Source organism: Equus caballus, chromosome 16 (assembly GCF_041296265.1).
Source record: "Equus caballus isolate H_3958 breed thoroughbred chromosome 16, TB-T2T, whole genome shotgun sequence".
Taxonomy (NCBI): Eukaryota; Metazoa; Chordata; class Mammalia; order Perissodactyla; family Equidae; genus Equus; species Equus caballus.
In genome coordinates, this window is record NC_091699.1 from 55542018 (window position 1) to 55559703 (window position 17686).

Below are 17686 nucleotides of genomic sequence, written 5' to 3' on the forward strand. Positions count from 1 at the left end.
TGATTTAGATTCTGTGAAGAAGTTTGAGCCCCAGAGAAAATATTTTTTCTAACTGTCTGTATATCTAATTTTTGCTATTAAAATTTCCATGTCATTAAATGTTGTTACATTGTGTTAGAAAAAGTTCCACTTGATGTTAGCTCAGGGCCAGTCTTCCTCAGCAAAAAGAGGAGGATTGGCAGCAGATGTTAGCTCAGGGCTAATCTTCGTCAAAAAAAAAAAAAGAAATGAGTGATTGAACAATTAGATGTGTTGAATGATAAGTAATCTTTTGATTAGTATAGGTACTTAAAAATTTTTTTATTGTGACAAAAAACAGAAAATATATGATTAGTACTACTGAGTATATTCACATTGTTGTGAAACAGATCTCTTTAAGACTCTGGATTTTGTTTAAAATCTTCTGTTTTAGTAGACCTCTTCTGATGCTGAACTGGCAGAGGAAGGAGAGCTGCCTTGTTTCTGCCAGCTTTGGGTGGAAGTCCAGGTTCCCAGGTGGACTTCTCTTGTCATCCCTGGGGTGTGGAAGAGCCTCTCCTTACTGCTAGGTGGGAGTAGGGGTCCAGGCTTTCTACTAGGCCTTGTCTGATGCCCCATTGGCTGGTAGAGGGGAGGGCTCCTCTTACTGCCTCACTGACACTGGTGGGGTGGGGGTGGGTGCCTCCTTCCTGGTGGAAAGTGGTAAAGGTGCAGGCTTCCCACCTGCCTTCTCTGATGCGTCCCGACAGGGAGAGGGAGGAGCACCTTGTTAGTGCTATTTATGGATGGAGGGCCGGGCTTCCCATATGGTCTCTACCGATACCACGCTGAGGGCGAGGATGCCTTGTTATTGCCAGGTTGCGATGAAAGTCCCAGCTCTCCACTTGGTCTTTTCTGATATCACCCCAGCAGGGGGTGGTTTTGGGATGCCTTGTGACAGTCACATGAGGGTAGGAGTCTAGGCTTTCCACTTGCCCTTTGCTGTTGGGGATGGGGCCATGGTTTTTCCATGGTGTTTGTCTGGAGTAGTGTAGCTGTTGTCTGAAAGTTTTCAGTCTTTCTGGGCTGCCCCTTTCTTGGTCCTTTGGCTTGAGCGAGCTGATTTTTCTTACGTATTTGTGTATGTGTGCCCGTTGCTGTTTCTAGGCTCCTGGATTATCCAGAACCCAATCTGGGATATCTGAGGCAAAAAGAAAACTCAGCCAACTCATTGACATGTTGATCCTCAGATGCCGAGGTTCCTAACCATTCTGCTTTCTTCTGTCCATCTTTCAGAGTCTTCTTATGTTTATTTTATGTATAGTGTCCAGGGTTCTAAGTTGTACTTAGTGGGAGGAGTAAGGAAAAGTGAATCTATTCTCTCTTGTCCTATAATTTTTACAGTGTCTCTATGGCAGCTCAGTAATATATCATGAATTCTCATTTAAAATGTAAGGTTCTATTTTTTATTAATTTAAAAGATTTACTGTTTATTGAACATTTACTATGGGCCAGACACTTAGTGCCTTGCAACCCTGTATTATTCACACATGAGACATAGTGTGTTGAGTAATTTTGTCAAGTTCATAGAGGGTGTAAGTGCTAGAGCTAATACTCATGTCAGACAATAAAAAAGGAAACAGAATAATTTTGGATAATGTTAGTGCGCTGAAGACCATTAAACAGGGTAATGTGTAGAGTGTCTGCATCAGGCAGTGTGCAGTGAGTGCAACCAGACATCAGTAGCCAGGGAGAAGTCCAGGAAGGCCTCTCTAAGTGGGTGACATTCCAGCTGAGCCCTGAATGACAAGGAGGAGCTCACTATGTGAAGCTCTGGGGGAAGAACTTTGTAGTTGAGCTTCCCTGAGGTGAGAGAGATCATAGGGAGATCTGGGAAGAGAAGGAAGGCCAGTGGAGCTGGAGCAGAGCAAACAGGGTGGGAGGGACATGGGAAGAGGCTGAGAAGTAGGAAGAAGACTTGGATGGTGTAGAGTTGTGATATTGGCCTTCCTTAGGGCCAGTGTGAAACAGATCTCCAGAACTTTTTCATCTTACAACACTAAAACTCTATACCCATTAAGCATTTTGTGTGTTATGTTTTAAGATTCTGGATTTTATTTAAAATCTTCTGTTTTAGTAGACCCCTTCTGATGCTGTACTGGCAGAGGACGTGGATATTGTTTTACTTAAAGAAAAATGCATGTATTTGTATCTACATATGTGTTTCAGGGACAGAGTTACCAACTTTATTATTGCTAAGTTGAAGTTTTGTTCAACTCTTTGGTTGTTGATAGGTTAGAATGAGTGGAAGTGGAAGGAACCCAGGAGCAAATACAAGGTTTACTGCCTCCTGTTGGGCAGAGAGAAAGAACTGCATATGTTCTTCTCTTTGGGACAACCGATGCCTGTATATCATGGTCTTTTTAATTGAAATTCAGTCCCCCAAAAGAGGTCTATGCCATTCTTTTTAAATAAAAGAAATTGCTATTTACTGCAGAAAACTAAGAAGAAGCTAAAGAAGAAAACAAAATGAGCTGTAATCTCACTAGCCAGAGATAAGTACTGTTAATATGTTAGATTTCTCTTTTTTTAGTCTTTTGTCTGTGTGTCTGTGTATTTTGTGCACACATTCATAAAATTAAGATCAAAATGCGTTGATGCCTCTTGGCTGTTTTCCTGAATATGGTACTAGGTCATTAAATATTTTCCAAGACCATTTAATAAATTATTATATAATTTTTCCTTTTGTGACCCTGCAGCAGTTTAACTCTCCCCTGCTATTGAACTATTTGCCTCTCCTTTTTTGGTTTCTACTTACTCTGATGCAGTGAAATTCCCGTTACATACATCTCTGTGTCCACCCCTAATAGATTACCACAGGTGTTATCCACGTTTAGAGGACTCTGCATAAATAATGCCAGACTGTTGTCTAGAAAAGTAGATGATGAGAGTGCCATTTACTTGTAATTTAGCCAGCACTCATTGAAGACACATGCTATATTTCTATAATAATAAAACTTAGAGTTTAAGATTATTTAATTAGCAGCATACTTCATGTTTTCATAGTTATTTGCAGGTAGTAATTAATCTCTCTGATTCTCCATTTGAAATAGTAACTGTAGCTAAGTTTTCTTAAACTCGATTAACTAGATGGTAGTAGTGGTCCCTTCTGAATCACGCTCATATTCTTGAATGGATATGGATGTATTGAAGGAATTTGTTCAGTTCACACTATCACCTGCATTAGCTCTGTGTGGGTATCAGTGTCCCTAGGTGACCGTTACCAAGCAGCCATGTGCATCAATGCTGCATGATTTATTTTGGTCATCATCTTTGAAAGGATCTGCTTGCCTGTAGATATGCAAAATGCCAGAAGATTCCTTTATCCAAAACAAGTGTTATATCTATACACTGTGATGTGAAAAATGAGTGATCGCAGCCATAGTGACAGGGGACTCTCTTGAGTTATAAATTGTGTTCTGCATATTGCAGTAATTGGAGAAATTGGACAAAACAAAAAGAGACAAACCCTTTTCGCATCCCCGCCCTTAACAGCATACCTTTTTGAACCATGGGGTAGATAATATTTTATATGTAATTCTTGCATCACTGCTAGATGTAGGGAATAGGTGACCTTTTCACAATTCACATGCTTGAGTGGCTATGAACAAGAGGCTTCTAGAAGGCGTGACCAGGTGTAAGAAAGCTTTGTAGGTTAGGTGTGAATTTATTTACTCATCTTTGCCCTATAAGCTATTTTTCTTTTTTTTTAATTCCTGATTTACTTTGTAGTTTTATTTTTCTGGTTCTTCCAAGCTGTTAATGTGTCCTACAAATATCCTTCAGGGTCTAGGGCTGGAGGAGTTTGGGAGTTCATAAATGTTGTTTCCTGCTGTTTAGTGGGGGAAAAAGATGTTGGATGAATTCACTGCAATTTTCCTTAATTATAATGTCTAGAAACTTAAAGTAGCTAGTGCTAATCTAGTTTGATTTTTACCACATGAATTTTAGGGTTTACATGATTAATATTGAAAATTCAGAATATGTGGGATATAGAATGCAAACAACTCAAGCGGAGTGCTTACCTCCCTGAGGTAATCTCTGTAAAAATTTTGATATATACTTTTCAAATTCATGTTTATTGTGCATATATGTATATGTACACATACACACATACACATAATTCACATATACTCTGTGCTGCTACATGCATGCTATTAGAATTTTTTTTTACAGAAATTGGATCAACTGTATATTGTCTGGTGATCCATATTTTTCCTATTCAATGATGTGTTAGGAATGTGTGTCTAAGTCAATAAAACTCTTCAGTATGATTTTTAAAGGGTAATAACATTCCATCATAAGATGGTATCATAATTTATACCAGCAGTTCACTGTTACACATTTAAGAATTTCCATGGTTTTGCCAGGAGAACATTCTTATGGCTAAATCCTTTTACATGGACGTCCTTAATTATTCTTTTAGGATAAACTTTTAAATATAATTGCTAGGTTAGTCTCATTTTTAATAAGTCCTTTTTGCTTCATAGTTTATATATAACACTGTGGTTAAGTATATGTTTGTAAATAGATACAGTGCCAGTAAAAACCGTGATACCATTGCACCCTGATTATATATCTTTCACATATGCCAAAATATTTTGGTTTAGAGCAGTATTAAATGCATGGTTAAAATTCCATCATTTCTTTTGATTTACTTTTCTATCTTTAAAAATTTCAGCCAGATTACTTAGAGGTCACGTGGTAAATTATGTTTTTCTGTTTTCCATAATCTCTGTTTTTTTAAATTAGTGAACCATAGTAAGTTGCTTCTGAGTTGTTGGAAGTTGTGCCTCTGTCATTTTGGCCCAGAAATCATGCTAGTTACAAAGTCTTCTATGTCTTCTGATATCAGGCTGTCTGGTGGAAGGTGACTATTCATGCAATTTAGAAAATCTGAACAGAACAAGAACAAAATCTAAATGGATACCTTTTTCTACTAATATGGCTGAGTAGATATCTTACAAACCCTCTCACTATAAAAAACTTAGAAATGCTGCATAGTCCTTGCAAAGAAAAAACTGAACTTGATAGAAATATCCAGAAACTAATAATGAAGATGATATGAAAATGACAAGGCCTACGGTGAGAGTAGTGGGGTGGCAGCCTGGGTTAACAAAGGACACAAGTGTGTGTGGGTGTATGTTCAATAAGAAGTTTCAGACCTGAAAAACATTGAGAGAATAATATAAGGCTCTCCATATGCCCGTTGTCATCAATTTTCAGTGCATGGCCAATCTCGTTTTGTCTATACTCCCTCTTCACTGTGTTTCTTTTATACGCACTCCTCTTCCCTCTGAATTATTTTGAAGCAAAACCCAGACGTCCTATCCTTTGTAATTATTTCATATGTGTTTCTAGAACATCAGTACTCCTTTAAAATAAATATATTCACAATATCATTAAATACCAAATAATAAATTCTTAATATCGAGTCAAGATTCACATTTCCTTGACTGTCTCATAAATGATTATTTTCTGGATTGTTTGTCTGAATTAGGACCAAATCAAGGTCTATGTATCTCCTTTCTATTTCAGGTTGATTTATCTCTTAATTCTCTTTAAATGTATAGATTCTGTTATATCTTTTTTTTAGTCCTTGAAATGAATTTGTTCAGGAAAATAGACTTTTCTACATTTGGATTTTGTTAATTGAATCTAGCAAACAACATAGACGTATGGTGTCCTTTCACATGTTGCTCCTGTATTTCTTGTAAACTGGTAGGTTTGCAAGTTTGATCAGATTCAAATTTGATTTTTTTTCAAAGCTACTCCATTGGTGGTGTGTGTTTTTCATTATAGAAGACGCATAATAATTACTTGTCTCTCCCTTTTCTGATAAAAAGAGTGAGCAGTTGCTTCAGACAGTTTCAGTCAAATCCACTGATTGTAAATTTCCCCATCAGCTTTCTACTTAATGGTTTTATCAGCCATCAGTGATAATTGGTCAGGTATATTATTTTATTATGGAATAAAATATATTGATATTCTAATTTTATCATTCTATCTTTATTTATTAATTGAAATTACTCTACAGAAAAGAACTCTTACTTTATCGACTGTTTGGTTAGCCTGAGCTACAGTTTACATTGCAAAGTCAGGATAAATGCTTGATTCACTTATTTACTGGTTTTCAGAATAATTAACTGGTTCCCTAGCGGTCTCCAAAGATTTGTACTTTTAGGATTGATGGTTCTAGTTTCCTTGTGAACTCACAGATTTTAATATTTTAATGTGTTTCCATTGTAGATATTATACTTTTTACTACTTGGATTGTCCCTTCTTTAGTCAGTGGAAGGCTCTATAAGTTGCCTCCTGGGTCATTTTGTAATGACTCCAATAGTCTTTGCTTTCTTGTTCTCTGATATAACCATATGTTCCAGGCTTATTTTGTACATTTTCTGCTCTGGATCTGGAATCATTTATTTTTCAAAAGAGCCCTGCTTCCTTAGTGGGAAGTATTACGTAGAGACCACAATCTGATAGGAGTACTCCTTGCTACTGGGTTGATTCTTATTTCTTGACCTTTTCAATAGATAGAAATAAGAAATATCTTCTTAAAAAGTTAACTGTTTATAGTGGTATTTCCAATTTCATTATTTTACTTAACTTATATTAGTATTCTTTTTCTCTTAAATTGAAAATCTTGGTTTCTTATGACATTAACATAATTTCTTGTTTGTTTTATAGTATTTTATTTAATAGTTTCAGAATAACACCAGTATTAATAACATTATGATTCCTGAATACAACTTGTGATTTTTTTGCAGTTTTAGTACTTAGGGTATTTTCAGCTAGAAGTGCAGTCAGATTAATATGTTGTAAATTTTTTTCAAATAATCCTTTTTTGTCTTGTTAAACTACCAAGATGATTTACATTTAGGTGTCATTTTCTTTTTGATTTTGGGGTATAGCTTTTTGAAATTTTGATTTAATTTGTTTTATAATCATGTAAAATGTTTAACATGGTTCCAAAGTCAATTTACAAAGAATCAGATTCAGAAAAGTTGGCTTCCCATCTCTACCCCCTCCACTCTGTTCCCTTCTTTACCCATTGAGTGTAAACATTTTTATTAGAGTTCTTGTTTTATCTTCTATTTTTTTTTTTTGAGATTTTATTTTTTTTCTTTTTCTCCCAAAGCCCCCCGGCACATAGTTGTATATTCTTCGTTGTGGGTCCTTCTAGTTGTGGCATGTGGGACGCTGCCTCAGCGTGGTTTGATGAGCAGTGCCATGTCCGTGCCCAGGATTAGAACCAACGAAACACTGGGCCACCTTCAGTGGAGCGCGCGAACCCAACCACTCGGCCATGGGGCCAGCCCCTTATCTTCTATTTTTAAAAAGTAATCGAATGTAAGCAACTATGTCTCTCTCCCTATATCGTTCTATCTCTATTTATCTCTCTCTTTATATATAAATCCATATTTATGTATTGATCTCTATAAACATTTATGTGTTACTTGTCTTATATTATGTATATCTTTTTATCTCATCCTATCTACCTGCCCCCACACTCCAGCCTCTCTCTGTTTTTCTACCTATCTATATTTATCTATGGGTGAAGGGTTAAGAAAACCCTTTGTTCTTCTGTGAATTTGACTTTCAGTTGATTTTCCATCTCAGTGTGTCTGGAATCCTGATAAGAGCAACCTGTTATCTATGTTAGCAAGCAGCACTGATTGTGGTAAAAATGATCCCTGATTGGTAAATGACATCTGGGCTGGGAGGATATTAATTAAATACCTGGTAGAAACCACTCTGGGCTTCCCAAGTGCAGTGACTCTTGTCTCTGAAAACTCTGAAAGCTATGCCTCTGGAATTGTTCTAAGTGATACTGGTTCCTGTGGGGTATGAAGCTTCTAAGCCAAGGTGGCACCCATACCACCCAGTGTGGCTCTCTTCTCACTGCCCCTGAGCTGTATGCTGCCTGGACTTTGAGGACTTCCTGCTGGACAGGAACATCTGATGCTGCCTTGCCAGCGAGCTCCAGTTCCTGAGCAAACTGGTAGACAATGTGATCTGTGGTAGTCTTTTGAATCAGTATATTTAGTTGACTCTAAAAAGACCTCTAGTGGATGCTATAATATTCTCTCCTTCTCTTAGATTAAACAGTAGCCTTCAGCATTTTGCACTCTGCTTTTTTTACTTAATACTATATCTGAGATCACTTCACAGACATTTATAGATATGGTCTCCATCCTTTTTTTTTTTTTTTTTTTTTTTACAGTACTTCATAGTTATGGATATACCATGTTTCATTCAATCAGTCTGCTATTGACAGATGTTTGGGTGTTAGATCTCTTTTCTTACATTGTAAGACTAAAATGTGAAACGGAAAACTTGAAAAAAATTTACGAGAAAATTTAACTGGCTATCTTTGTGACCTTGTTGTTAGGAAAGTTTTCTTCAGGATTAGTATCCAGCATATGAAAAATAGCCCACAAATAAAAAGGAAATGACAAGGCAAAATGGACAAAGGATGTGAAGAGTTACTTCCTGGAAGAAGAAACTGGAATGGTCAGTAGTCTCAGAAAAAGATGCTCTAACTGAATGTTAATAAATAAAATCAAAGTTAAAATGAGTACTATTTCATACACTTCAGATTGGCAGAAATGTAAGTCTGACAGTAAGGATTGTTGACAAAGATATGGACCAGTGGAAACTCTCCTAGGTAAAGTGGTATAATCAATTTGGAGTGCAATTTCATAATCTCCAGTAAAGTTGAAGATGCACATAGCATAGCAATAAATATTTCTGTTAGGAATATGTCCTTGTACATGTGTACATAGAAACATGTAAGTCAACCAATAAGAGATTGGATTATTAGATTGCAATATATCTGTATGGTGGAACATTATACAGCAGTTAAAAATAAATGAACTAGGGGCCAGCCTGGTGGCATAGTGGTTAAGTTCGCCTACTCCACTTTAGCAGGCCTTAGCTTTGTGGATTTGATTCCCAGGCATGGACCTACACACCACTCATCAAGTCATGCTGTGGTGGTGTCCTGCATACAAAAAAGTAGAGGAAGACTGACACAGATGTTAGCTCAGGGCTAATCTTCCTCAATCAAGAGAAGAGGAAGATTGGCAACAGATGTTAGCTCAGGGCCGATCTTCCTCACCAGAATAAATAAATAAATAAATAAAAATTAAGAGATGATAAAGTTAAATGGACTTTTTAAAGTCACTCTACTTTTCTGTATCCTTGAAATTTTTCATAATTTAAGTAAAAGGATTCATATTATACCACTCAAATTATAATTTACACTTTTTCCTTACCTCACTTTTGAAATTTGTGATCTTTGTGGAAGTTTCAACAGTTTTTTCTTTGAGATTTGTGTGTGTGTGTTTGGTGGTTGTGGTGATGACATTAGGTATTATAGTCTACCTACCAGAAAACTGGATAGTTTTTACCCCTATGCAGTGTGGTTTGAAATGAAAAGCAGTGTAACATCTCATAGGTATTCATTTGTGGAATTTCTTTGAAGTGGAATAGTTCACATTTCAGAAATTCTGGTGTTTATTAACAATATTATTAAAGATGAAAATGCATTAATTTTTAGTTTACATTTATTGAGTTTTGACATCATTTGTATCCTAAGCTTCCTTTTATTCTTTAGAAATGCATTTGAAGGTAGAAACACTAACATGTATTTTTTTCTTATTTCTTCTTAAAGCTTACAAAAAGACCCAGAATATACCGAATTTTAGGAACTCTATCCCTCATTGAGGATAGTATGGATTATTAAACCCACTAACTTTGAACATTACCATATATATATATATATATATATATATATATATATATATATATATATACACACACGTGCGCACGCACACACACATTTTTTTTTTTAAAGATTGACACCTGAGCTACCAACTGTTGCCAATCTTCTTCCCCCCCCCCCGCTTTTTCTCCCCAAGTACCCCGAGTACATAGTTGCATAGTCTAGTTGTGGGTCCTTCTAGTTGTAGTATGTGGGATGCTGCCTCAGCATGGCCTGATGGGCGGTTCCATGTCTGTGCCCAGGATCCAAACTGGTGAAACCCTGGGCCACCAAAGCGGAGCATGTGAACTTAACCACTTGGCCACGGGGCTGGCCCCATACCACATATATTTTAATGGAAATATTCTAGCAGATTAGTAGTCTGGAATTTTATGATGGACAAAGATAGAGTGTGATTGTAGGCCTGTAAGGGAGCCATGATGTGGGCTATGCAGACTATATTATTAGCTGGAGTATCCCTTGTTTAAGATATAAGAAAGTGTGTCATTATCCCTTTTTTTCTGTCTTTATAAAAATCACTTAATTAGTCACCTTCTTTCAGTCTACAGGTCTTCATGGATGATTTGAGGCATACTGTTTAGTTTAGGGGAAAATTTGAAGTTAATTTTGATTTTTTTTAAAAGATCGACTTTCAAAAACAACTTAATATTCCCCTTCTAAAAGTCTCCCAAGCCTCCGTCCCACCTTGTGATTCAGGAAGTATCAGTCAATAAATTACACATGTGAATTACACAACTTTCAATGACAATCTTGCACTCTGTAACATTAAGAAACTTATTCTGTGGTGGGAAGAGTGCTCTGAGGGAAGAGGTGTGTTATTTTCGTGGAATATTTGAGGAATTTAACAGTGGATCTTGTGGTATACTCATGAAATTGCCCGATTGGCCATGGTTTTTGTGTAGGCTTCTTGTTTCTTTTTCTTGGTCTTTTGGGCTGTGATCTGTGTTTTGGGTTGACGTTTATAAAGACTTTGGTTCTTTTATTTAGTGAAATCTGTCAGAGAATAAGATTCAGACAAACAGGAAATGTTTGAATAAGCTAAGGCCAATTAATGAGCATAAGGGTGATAGTATATCATTCTAAACCTGCAGTAACATCCCTCTAGCTAGCTAGCTAGCTATCTACACACATATATGTATTTAAATGCACACAGGGAGAGGGGAGAATAATATATAAAAATTGCAATAAGCTAGTCTTGCTTTGTAAAGAAATCACTGGTGTGATTTAAAAAAAGCTTACATTAAAAACTCAGGGCCAGATTCTTGATGTTACAAAATCGAAAGCGTATAAAACTCGTAGAGCCCTACTCTGCTGTATTTCAATTAATTGGGCTTAGAAAACTCACATCAACTCAGGTTACCTAGAATCAAACATCTGCCGCTGTTATGTTTTTCCTAAGGTATGCAACCTTGAATGTACTTCGTAGCTGGATAATCAGTAATGCATACTGTGGATTTCATATGCTTTGGGGGTCACTTAAAGGTTTAAACATTAATTTTTAAAGCCATACTGAATTTCACAGGTGAGTTTGTTCATGCTCACTGGTAAGACAACTGCCTTCTGAGTGTAACTGACTAGAGATACTGCCTTTTAAATTTTTTGCTTTACTTATTAATTTTGACAATACCCACTGTCCATTTTTACTTTAGCAGTCTAGCTTGACTGAAGCCGTTGCTTCAGATTTAGTGTTTTGACCAAGTAGCACAACAGAGATTAATAATAAACCAGAAGCTGCAGATCTCTGTGCTATTTGGAAGTACTATGGAGGATCACTATGAAATTTCATGCATGTATAATTTTGAAAAATTTGAATGCTAAATCTACTCAGGTTTTTTTTCTCACAGGGTCACTAGACATACTGACTTAATGCTTGCTAATCAAGCATTTAAAATATGGTAATTATGCATATTATCAGATCATGAGTTTGTATTGTCGTGTTTCTAGTCTGTCTGCATTCATAAATGTGTGCTGTAAGAGACATTTTACTTATATACTTGGCTGAACATCTCTAAGGAAAGTGTAATCCAAAAACAATTTTAAATTTAATCAGTACATTTTTCATTTCCATCAATATTAAACACGAAAATTGTGTCATTGTAGTTATCCACACGATTTCTCATTGTTTTTCCTTGAGGCTATTATCAGTTGATGGGCAGGCCGTACTCACTGATTTTTACCTGTGACAGCTGATTGAAATAGATCAGTTTTATCTCTTGAGATTTGCAAGAGATAATTTTAAGTTCTCTTCATCATCATTATTTTTTATTCATCTAATAATTTTGTCTTTATGATATGTACTAGAGTGAGGTTTTATCCTTTTGCTTGCTTTTGATAAAGATATAGTTTTGTTTATGATGGAGGCTTCATATGTTAGGACAAATTCCTAACATTTTGAATATTTTATCATATCATCTTTTTGTAACATAGATATGTCCATTCTGAAATCAACACCAAGTTCCATTTGAATGTTGGACATAAACTTGTTGTGCTGTGGTTTGGGTTATAGACCTAAACAGCTTATGCTTTTTTTTTTTTTTTTAAGATTTTATTTTTTTCCTTTTTCTCCCCAAAGTCCCCCGGTACATAGTTGTATATTCTTCATTGGGGGTCCTTCTAGTTGTGGCATGTGGGACGCTGCCTCAGCGTGGTTTGATGAGGAGTGCCATGTCCGTGCCCAGGATTTGAACCAACGAAACACTGGGCCGCCTGCAGTGGACCGCGCGGACTTAACCACTTGACCATGGGGCCAGCCCCAACAGCTTGTGCTTTTTTTCTCTACATGTAAAATTTAGGAATGTTGAGCTGCATGGCAAGATGAATTTAAATCAAAGCTGAATGCATAGTGGATTGCAAACTGAAGTGACCTGAGGTCATTTTTTGGTCTCTAAAGGTAATTTTGATTATTCACCCTTGGCACTAAGTCTTTGCCTGCAGCCTGTAATCTTCCCTCTTCGAGTGTTGTAAGATTAATACTGTTCTAGAGGTGTGGTGCATGTTGCTCAAGATTAAATATGGAGCCCTGGGCAATTAGTTGTAGGGAGTCAAGTCAGTACTGTTCATTCAGTTTTTCTGAAATGACTAAATGAGAATTTATTTAGGGTGCAAGTTGCTCTTAGGCTTAGACCCAAAATTGTAGTGTGTAACGTACTGCATCTTCTTAAGGGACTCGGAGGTCCTGTGTTACAAACAAATCTGTTGCACAATTTTTATTTTTGGTATTTGTTATAGTTTGTTTCACTCAAAATCGTAAACACATTATTTTAGTCTTGCAAGTTTCTTAGTAATGACTGCATAACATTCCATCAAGAAGAAATATAATAGACCTCATCATCAATTATTTGTGGGCATTTCTGTGTTTTAAAATTATGACTGTTGCTGTACGAAACATTTTTTATGCCTGAAATATTTTCCTCTTTCGTTATATACTCAAGCTATGTTTTACTTATCTCTTGCTCTGTAACAAACTACTTCAAAATGTAGTGGCTTAAACAAGAACGATGATTTATTTTGCTCACAGATCTGTAATTGGGGCAAGGCTGTGTGTGCTGGAGCAGATCGAGTGGGGCTGGAGAATAAACTTTCCAGATGGCTCATTCATGGGACTGGCAAGTTGGTGCTAGATGTTCCCTGGGAACCCAACTGGAGCTGTGGGCTGAGAGCCTCAGTTGCTTTCCATGTGGGCCTTGAAAGGCTGCTTGGGCTTCCTCACAGCATAGTGGCTGGGTTGCAAGAGAGTATCCCAAGAGAACCAGGCAGAAGCTGCACAGCCTTTTCAAACCTGGCTTTGGAGGTCGTGTAGTGTCACTTCTACCACTTCCCTTCCCTTCTTCACCTCCCCTCCCCATATGCATCATTAGTGTTTAGAATGATAGAAGAAGATGATACTGGATGGGGGTAGATGCAGTCTTTGCTACAATTATGATTTATTTAACAAATCCCCTACTTTGGGATTTTAAGATTGTTTCCTGTTTTTGTTTTTGTCCTATAAACAATAGTGCCATGAGCATTCTTGTACTTGAAGCTCATTGGTTCATTACTTTGTTAGGATAAATTTCTTAAGCTATAACAGCCATGTCAGAAGAAAATAACATTTTTAAGGCTTTTGAGAAATAACAACTCACTTTCCTACCAGCTGGAGGAAAAGTTTAACACTTATTTTCATGCGAGCTATATTTAAGATTTATCCTTTTACGCATGACCATGCCACCACTGGCTGTCATCCATTTTTATCTTTGCTAGTCTGCTTTGCAATAAAACGGATTCTTATTCTTCCTAAATTTGCATTTCTTTGCCTACTTGTGAGGGTACATGATTTATTTGCTTGTGGGCATTTTAGACTTCTTTTATTGGTTGTTCGCTTGTTCATGTAATTTTTTAAACTAGAGTGTTCATAAATTGTTTATTGGTAAAAGTTATTTACACATAAAGGTATTGATTATTTGCCAAAGGTTTCAAATATTTCAAATACTTTTTCTAAGATTATTTTGACAGATGTATAGTATCATAAGGTTGTTTTTCTCCATTAAGTTTTTAACAACCTATTTGGAATCTTTCAAGTATAAGTAGTAAAGTAAGAATATCATTAAATGAATGGTCTGTCCTTTATCTTTTTTATTTGCTAAAGTCTTAAATATACTTGCGATTGTTTCCCTTTTTCTACTGTTTTATTTATCTTTTCCATACAAATTCAAAAATGTAATTCTTGCAGCTTTATACTTTATACTTTTTAGTATCTAGTTGGACAAAAGCAATCAGTCATTATATCAAGCCTGTGAAATGTGTAAGTGTAATCATCTCCACTTTATTTTAAAGTCGAGAAAACTGGGATCAAGGAATATGGCATTTGTATGCAGGTTTTCTTGACTCGAGAGCCCAAGTTCTCTACCAATCTATTATGCTGCCGCTTCATTTTCCCAAGTGTTCTGTGGTCACTCAATAAAAATCTGTAGTTTTCTTTGTGTAAGTCGTACATTTCTTTTTTAAGTTTTTTCTTAAATGGTCTATATTTTTGTTGTTTTATAAGAGGAATTATTTTGTTCATGACATAGTATAATGAACCCATGGAGTTTCAATCTTTATGATTATCTAGCCACTTTACTAGGCACTTGAAAGAGAAAGAAAGCACCAATTATACTTTTAGCATGATGCTTTTGGAGTTGAATTCATAAATGCTAAACCTATGAATATTTAAGAAAATGTTTAAAATTTAGTGAAAAGCATTTTAATATGCGTAAACATTTAAAAAAGTATTCAAATCACTTGTAAGCTTGTATTTTCATTAAATTTATACGCTTTTTCATTTTCGTGATTTCTTACAATTTATACTAAAGTTGTACGTTGTGCTCTTTGTAAGAGAGGTAAATCTATTTAAATATAATTTCCTTTTTTTCATTGCCATGAATCCTTTTTCAGTTCCTTATAAATTAGAATGATGGATGAATGATCTTGTTCATAAAACTTTGGATAACTCTAAGTAATACTAGACTTTTTAGAAAGGTTCTCCTTCTAAATTGACTGTCATTTGCATTCATTAATATTTGCTCTAAACTCAGTTATAAATTTCAATAAAATGAAAAGATGGATAATAGAAAAAAGATGGATAAAGCATCAAGTCTTTCACCATTAAGTATGATGTTATCTGTAGGTTTTTTCTAGATGCCTCTTTTCAGATTGAGGAAGTTCCCTTCTATTCCTACTTGGGTGGGAGTTTTTATCATGAATGGATGTTGATTTTGTCTGATGCTTTTTCGTTATCAATTGACACGATCGTGTGGTTCTTTTTGTTTAATCTGTTAATATGGTGAATCATATTGATTTTCAAGAATTGAACCAGTCTTGAATACTTGATTGTGGTGTATTATGCTTTTTATATATTGCTGGATTCAACTTGCTTGTATTTTGTTGAGGATTTCTGCATCTGTGGTCCTACAGTATATTGTCTTTACTTTCTTTTCTTGTGTAACTAACTGTCTTGGATCTTTTTTATGTCTGTAAATGCTTGTTTCATGATATTTCCTTCTGATTCAGCTGTTATGTGACGGTTTACCTCTGCTTCATTTTTTGTTTTGGTTGGGTGGAGTTGGAGAATTTTCATTGGCTGAAATATTGAATTCTCATTTTTTGTTGTCTTCTTAGAATAACTTTATGTGAAACTTGCCTCCTATATTCTGTACATTTTGAAATACCTTAAATTATCCTGGGCTAATGTGATTTTATGTAGAAAAGATAAAAGATTTCGGTTGTTTCTAGGGTTCTTAGTTTTTCTTTTCTTCATTCTATTTTTGTTGTTGTTAGTGATATTTATATATCAAGAAAATTAGCCCTTTATCCATAAAATATGCTGCAAGTATATTCCGTAGTTTAGGTAATTCTTTTTTTTCCCTTTATAGAGTTTTATTTCCATATGGAATTTAACATTTTTTACATCTACATTTCTCATGCTTTTCTTCTTCTTTTCTAATAAATTATTTATGAACATTTTCCCCAATATAAGATTTAAGTATGTATAAAAATCTATGTATGTATATATGTATGTATGTATGTTATCTCTATCTCCCATGGCATCTTCTAGATCTTTGAATCATTTTGTGTTTATTTTTTAAACCTTAGATGTGTCTGGGATTTATTTTCAACTAAGATGCAAGGCAGCCCCCACTACACACATGTAGTCTGTCTATTAATTTTGGTTAGATTAACATTTAGTGAACTTTTATTACATCACTTTTTATTTTCAAATTGCATTTGAATGCACCAGGTATTCTGTCAGGTTTTTTCTCCTTAAAGAGATCTCTCCTGGAGCTTTCTGACTAACTCCATTATGATAGGCAGCCCTCTGTGCCTAGTTATAGTGGCTATTACTGTGGAATCATCCTGGGATTCCCTTTGCCTCTTTCCTGTATTCAGTATTCTCCTCTTTCTTGGTTTATTTACTCATGGTGAGCTTTGGGGGTATATAGAGGAGTGGTGGTATGATAAGTGATTTTTGTAAGAAGATAAAAAGCCAGATTAGGAAGAACCTTGTATGCCATGATAAGGAAATTTACCTTCATCTCTAGGGGTGCAGCATCTATTGAGAATATTTTATAGGTGAATAACATAATCATATTTACTGTTATAGGAGGTCACTGTGGTGCAGCTTGTAGAAGAGATTGGAAGAAAGCAAAGTTAGATAAAGCCTGTTACAGTAATTTAGGAAAGATATATGGTGCATTGAAATAAGGCTATGATAGCAGTAGGAGTATCATGTTTAGGGTAGGTGCTGGATTTAGTGTGGGATGTGCAATACGAAGGATTGCAATATACCTTTCACTCACATGCACCAAATGTTAACATTTTCCCATATTTGCTTTATAGTTTCTCTCTGTCTTTCTCTCTCTCTCTCGCTCTTACCCGTCCGTGTGCATGTGCATGTTTTCTTACCCACTTCAGAAGAGAGTGCAGACCTGATGCTCCTTTAACTCTAATTACTTCACTGAATACTCCATAAAAACAAGCCTTGGATTTAAAAATCAAGAAATTAACACTGTTTTACCGTTATTAGCGAACCTACAGACCTTATTCAGATTTTGCAATTGTCCCAGTAATGTTCTTTATGGGAAACAAAACTTCCAGATCTCGAATTGCAGTCAGTTATCATATCTCTTTCATCTCCTGTAATCTGGAACAGTTTTTTAGTCTATGGCCAGTGGAAATTTGGATGGGTTTGGAGTTATGTGTTTGTATGTGTTGGCGTGGGAAGCAAATTTGTGATTATGGTCCTTGGACCATAGAGTATAAATCAGAATTGGGAGTTGACTCTGTAGAAATGGTCTTTCTACTGTCTGTGTGCTGGAAAGGTGGAAACAGACCTATTACTCAAGGACACCTTGGCGTTGATTC

The 17686-nt window shown here is 35.7% G+C and overlaps 1 protein-coding gene across 4 annotated transcripts in view; it reads left to right on the forward strand.

The window, feature by feature from the left end:
* ULK4 (unc-51 like kinase 4) overlaps positions 1-17686 on the forward strand; it is a 513120-nt gene that overhangs the window by 115246 nt on the left and 380188 nt on the right. The window lies entirely within an intron of this gene.